Raw genomic sequence first — 6,403 nt, 5'->3', positions numbered from 1 at the left:
GGGGGGGGGGCACTGCTGGTCCTGCTGACACATTGTAAATCAACCTCTGGGGTCACTTGGCCACCTCCTTTGTTGTCTGCATGCGACAAAGAGATTGACAGAGACCGTCCACCACTGGACTTTGGCATCTCCGCTGCTTCTTGTCTGAACCTCTCTGGTCTGAATCCGTGGGTGCGCAGAAATACGAAATCTGTTCAATTTTTTTAAATTTCACATAGAGATGTTTATCTGAGGATTTTGACGCATACATTAGCAGAAAGTTTCCAACTCCTAAACCTGTGCAATGAACTGAATACATGGATCTGTTCTTAATAGAACTGGCTCAAGCATGATTTGGTAACCCATACACTTGTAGCCATGAGCTAGTTCACCTTGCAGCTAACAGCTAAAACATTAGCACTGACAGCTTGCAGGAAATATATCTACACAGAAACACAATAAACATGATTTAAGTTTGAAGAGTTTAACTACAGAGCAGTGCTATCACAAAAATAAATGAAGTAAAAAATACTTTCTTACCTCAAAATTATTATTTTTTCTTTCTAATCTTTTTCTTTTTTTTTTTTTTATCCAAAATATTGTAAGGGGAAAATTTGGGAAATACCTTCAAACAGCAGTGAGTCTTGTTAAAAGAGCTTCGGGGTTTCTCAAAGATCAGCAAGGATTTATTCATTTATAAATTATGACAACAAAATGACCAAGAACAGACTACAACATGGAACATAAAAACAAAACTCTACTATACATATACAACATACTGTATATCATCAGGCCAAACAACATAATTATAGTATTAAAGGAAATACTAGATCTGTATCCACATCATGTATATTAATGCCATAATCAAATGGACACGTATCAAATTCCGTTTGATTCTCCCTCAGACGAACTGGGTGTCGCCATTTCAGCTCTGATGTTTGTGTTGTTTATTTCCAACAGTCTTAGTAGCGCTGTCTCTCTGTGTTTACTGCTGAGTAAGCACTTTGTTAAATTAAAATTGACATGGTCATTTTTTTTCCTTCAGCTTTCACCTCATGAAGGTGAGCTCCTCCTCTGAATGAATATTTTCAGGACTCACAGCGTACCGAAGAAGCCTGAGATAATTATGTCATTTGTCACGTCACTCTCCTCTCGAAGAGGACACTGAATTTCCGTGATTACAGAGCATCTCTTCCTGTGTTAAAACCGGTCCCCTCAGCACGCTGTCAGAGGAGTTCCTTTGCCTCACCGTGGGGAAATGATGTTTCTGATTGTTACAGATGGTTCCTCCCACAACAATGTCAAAAAACAAATTAGTGAATAAAACTGCTCCGATTATTCATCAGCTGTTTGCTCCGAGACAACATCTGCTTGTGATTTCACAGAGAATCAGGGATGAAGCGATTTTCATCAAAGCGTAATTACATGAGGTTACTTTTTTGTCGTTCTCATGAGTGTTTTCTGGTAGTTCGGTCCATCATCCCACACACACAGGAACCTCCAGGGAGTCGACAGCCAACAGAAGCACAGTTATTGATTATATTAGTCAATAAAGGCTAGTTTCCTCCCCGACTATTATACTAATGCACTTAGGGTGAATGTCCCGGCTAGCCTTGCAGGCCAGGTTATAAAGTGCACCAGAGCTTCTAAATTATTCACAAGGCCCCTACACCAGCTCTGGGCCTCCATTAGAGACAGCATGGGAAGAGGGGAGAGGGGGGGTGGGGGGGGGGGGGGGGGGGGGGGGGTTGACGATGATGTCACCCGGCCCCATGGAGCCAGACAAGGACACCTGGGACTGAATGATGGAGTCAGCTGTGGAGGACCACAGCTCTGCCGGAAAAGTCTGTCTAAGCAGACGAGCCTTGTGCCTCTGCAGGTCACTTCACCAGCAGACCCTGGTGGTCAAGAGGGAACACTGTGAATACAGCGTGTGTGTGTGTCAATACAAGCTTATGTAACCACGCTTCATAATGACTGCTGAGGGAGAGTAGAAGTTGCTGAAGACTGAAAAATGGAGAGATGTATTTGATAAGAAAGAGGAGCTCAATTCAATTATATGCACTAAAGCAAAAGTACAGACGGGCAATGAAGTGTCTTAATAAAGTGTTTTTCTGCCACAAGCTTCCAAACTGCTTCAGTACTAATTTTCGATTGACTCAAAAAGTTTGTGAAACTCTGGACAAGATGGATGAACTCTATTCTTCCAAAAAATACTCCCTCCTTTGGTTTTGATGATGTGCTGTCTAACACAATGCCCCCATAGGTGTGTAACCACACTGAAGGATCCCTAAAATCTCCTTAAGGACCACTAGAGCCACCTCAAGGACTTGAGTCTCCTCAGTGTCCACTAAAACTTCCTAAGGGTCTACTAGAAACCACCACAGTGGCAACTAGATCCTCCTGCAGGACCCCTAGAATGTTAAATTGCTTTTTTGCTGTTTTAGGGGGAAGTTCCTGACTTCAGGTCTGTATTTAACGCAGAGACATGAGGTTTGGGTGTTGATCTTCTCATATTTTGGAAAGAAATAATGAGTGTATTTCCCAAAATGAGGCAACAAAAGTCTCCCTTCAATGACTTGCTCTGCAAGATTAACTCATGGGCAAATCTCTTCTGCAAATCAATCAGTCTGATTGTATGTCAGAAAAAAAAAAAAAAAGCCGGGCTGGCTTGCATGTAGGTGACTGGCCAAGTGCTTTGCTGGATGAACCAGGTTTGTTTTGGACGACAACCACTCAATCCCCATTCAACTGAATGAGAAGCACTGCATCTGTGTGAACATGGCCTTATCAGCCACTCTGGCTGACTGACTTCTGAATGACAACAGCCCTGTGTGAGATGTGAGAGGGGGGTGAGGTGGAGGAAACCTGATTGAATTCCCTCACCAGTGTGTTCTTCTGTCGTACACAAGCAGCACACACACTCATTAGCTGGTCTCTCCAGGAAGAAGACACGTTATTGTCCCTTTCTGAAGAGTTGTATCAATGTGTTACTGCTTTGTAACAACCTCCACATATACCACCTGAAGTCAGATGTGTCCACTCTCCTCCTACTTGTGACAGTGTGAACTCGGACATGAACGAGAAAGAAAGAAAAAAGAACGGCAATTAAACTTGGGCAATAACGTCAAAACACAGGCAAATATTCTGCTGCTTATCAAAGTTTAAAAGCACACGAAATAAGTCGTGTATGTTTTCAGCATAGTGTGAGGTATTCCCGCTCTCCCGCTGGTCGGCGTCTGTCTCATTTCTGGGAAGATCAGCTCATACTATGCAAAGCAAAACACTAAAACACCGTGAAAAATCAACACGCTCAGCAACAAAGTCAAGAAAGAAGAAAGGAGCCCAGCTGCCAGGAGTCCTCTCTCTCTCTCTCTCTCTCTCTCTCTCTCTCTCTCTCTCTCTCTCTCTCTCTCTCTCTCTCTCTCTCTCGCCCTCTGTGCGAGGGGCTTCACGAGGCCTGGAACGGGCTTCAGATCGCTGGCACAAGCGAACATCTGGTGTGTCACAGCTCTGATATCTCTGGGATATTCAAGTGAGGATGGAGGATGAATGGAGCACAGGGCCAACAGGGCCGTAAGCACGCTGCAGGCACGCGGCTGACCACCAGCATCGTTAGATTTGGTTGAATGTAGGTTGTGACATCAGGTGACCAAAATTCAGTGTCAGGACAACGTCCAATGCCAACGTCAATTTGATGTAGAATACTTACATTGATAAAAAACTTCCAAACGCCCCATGCCAACGCCATCGTGACAAATAAAATACAGACATTCTGGTCATGAGCAAAACTTGATGTCACAATGTTGAGCCAACATTAGGTTTTAACGGCAACCCAATTTTTCATTTCCAACTGAAATTCAACGCCAGAACGTCTTTCCTGATGTTACATTGATGTCCAGTGTCTGCTGGGCAGTTCTTGCATTAATGCAGGTGTTCATTTACATAACCTTGTTTGAGATTAAAAAGTTTTTTTCTACATCATCTCATCTCCATGCTTGTGTTCTACTTGTTTAAGGCAGGAAATCACATCAGGCATCAACCTGAATGAGAGAGGATGAGGGTAAGTCTGAAGTCATGTCTTATGTGAATGCTGGTGAAGATAGCAGATAGTAAAGGGCTTGTTGCTTGGCATGGCGGACATGAACTCAATATTATTTTCAGATGGTGGTGAAGAAAATATTAATGCATAGTAGAAATTCATGGCATTTGTTGTGATTCAGCATGATGTGGAGACCGGTAACAAGGGCCTCCATCAAAACACCTTTAAAAATCTCCGCTCCCCCTCTGGTGAGGCCCCTGAGAACAGGTACAAGTCACAAATCTAAAATCTGTGTGTTAATGTAGTGCTCGAATGTGAGTTAATAAATCATGGCACAATGTGAGGTAAATCAGGAATGTTATCAGACTCTCTGGCTGCCATAGTGAATAAGCTAACTCTACAGTGCCTCAGTTATTACAGTTTTGATTAAAAGTAGGCAACAACCTTCAAGAAGTGATGAGTTTCATATAGAAACTGGTTGAAATAAGAGTCTACAGCCAAGCTATCTGCTCTGTGAGACTGTTCTAGTCACAAATACTGACGCAGGCAACAGGACAGAGGAACCAAACACAGGCCCTGTTCAGACCTGGCGTTAAAATGTGTCTCTGGTGGTTTGAAGTGGTCAGCTCTGAGTAGTCAGTTCACTCTTGGCATTAAAATGCATCTCCTCCTGTGGTTTAAGTGACCACTTATGATTGCATCTCACTTCCCCACTGTATATGCAAATAAACATGCATGCATTATTGTTTTTAATCAATCCTACTGTCGTACTGTTGTCTATGTGTTTGTAATGAAAGAGAGTGGGCCAAGGAGGGCTTGAGCGAAATCAATGCGCTGCTCACAACTCTACAATGAAATCAGGTTTTATTCATTTGAAATAGTGAAACATTCTCAGTTGACTGTGAAACTGTGTTGGGACTGTGGCAGAGGGCGTCAGTAGAATAGCTGGTCCTTCGACGTGGCTCAGGACACGTTTGTGTTTACACTGCGAAAAGAAGGTGGACACATGTGGACCAGACCATCTCAAATGTGTCCTCAATGTCTCTTGGGTGCGTTCACACCCGAACTTAGAGCCGTCCACCTGTGATCGGATCACCGAAGACAGGTGTTACTACCAGGTGTGAACAGAGCCATAGTGAACTTGAGGTGGAAATTACAAATCGCTTTGCACTGCACTGAATGCAAAGATTCGAAGTCAGTGATCATGTACTGCTCAAATGTGCCTCAGTTCGTACAACAGTAAATCAACCCATCGCTGTTTGTAAAGCCGTGATGTTTGCCGGTGATTCTGACAGTAGTAGTTTCAAGCTGTTAAGTTTAGTTCAGTAAAAAACTATAGGCCTATAAAAGCACTGGTTATAAAGTCAACATCTCAGCAGCCACCCACCAACAGAGTTATCACATCATGTGTGTTTCTGTGGCGCCGCAGTCTTTTAATAACCTTTTAACAATGAAGTAAGTCACTGTATATTACGGCTGAGCTGTGAGGGGAGCTCCGACACCAAAAGCCTTTGAGTCAGTCTGTGACAACCACAGTTCATGTTAAACATTCTGTGTTAAACATTCATTGGTAATTTACTGAACTCCTCATCACTGGACCCCAGATTTCAGGCCAATGCTTGAGCGTGTGTGAATGAGGGTTATTGTGAAGCACTTTGTCCAGGTAGAAAAGATCTATCTGTGTAAGTACAAGTTCCTTTCTTGAAAGTTTGAGCATTCAGACACGTCTCACTATCAGCCACCAGAGCTTCGTCCAACATTTTATCTGATGCCTTCGGTCTCTGGTGACTAACAGCTCGTCAGGCCTGAACATGTTGAGCTGTTACACTGATTATTTAAACTGACTGAGAGGAATTCAATTAGAAGTGGACGTCGGAGAGCCCTTTGGCGCCAGATGCCACGTAACCGGTTGACCAAACTATTAGACTGATCATATTAGGGAACAAGGAATTGAGATGCCAAATTAGATTTCAATATCAGGTTTCAGTAACACGGAGACGGTCCCTGTCACTTCACGTAATGCAATAAATCTAGTGATAAATGCGATGTTTATGGCTTGAGACAGATGGTGGAGCAGATGTTCGCTTTAAGATAGAAGAAAACTTTTTTACTCAAAATGACTTCTGGCAATAAAGCAGCCTCACTGTAAAATATTAATGTAAGCATATGGCCTTATCTCTTAAATAGTAAAACATATATTTCAAACTTGCTATGAAATATTTTTTTATATCATGATATGAGACAATAACAGGTTCATAATTATATAGTTGCAGCTATATTGTAAGAATATATTCTAAATATATTCTTACAATATATATTATTATTATTCACTATTATTGAATTTTAACCAGTAAAATCTGGTTAAAATGATCTGAGAGTTTT

This window comes from Seriola lalandi, unplaced genomic scaffold, assembly GCF_002814215.2.
Source record: "Seriola lalandi dorsalis isolate HSWRI2012SDOR001 ecotype SW California unplaced genomic scaffold, Sedor1 jcf7180002052129, whole genome shotgun sequence".
In the NCBI taxonomy this organism is placed as follows: Eukaryota; Metazoa; Chordata; class Actinopteri; order Carangiformes; family Carangidae; genus Seriola; species Seriola lalandi.
Note: the sequence above shows the minus strand (reverse complement) of the source record.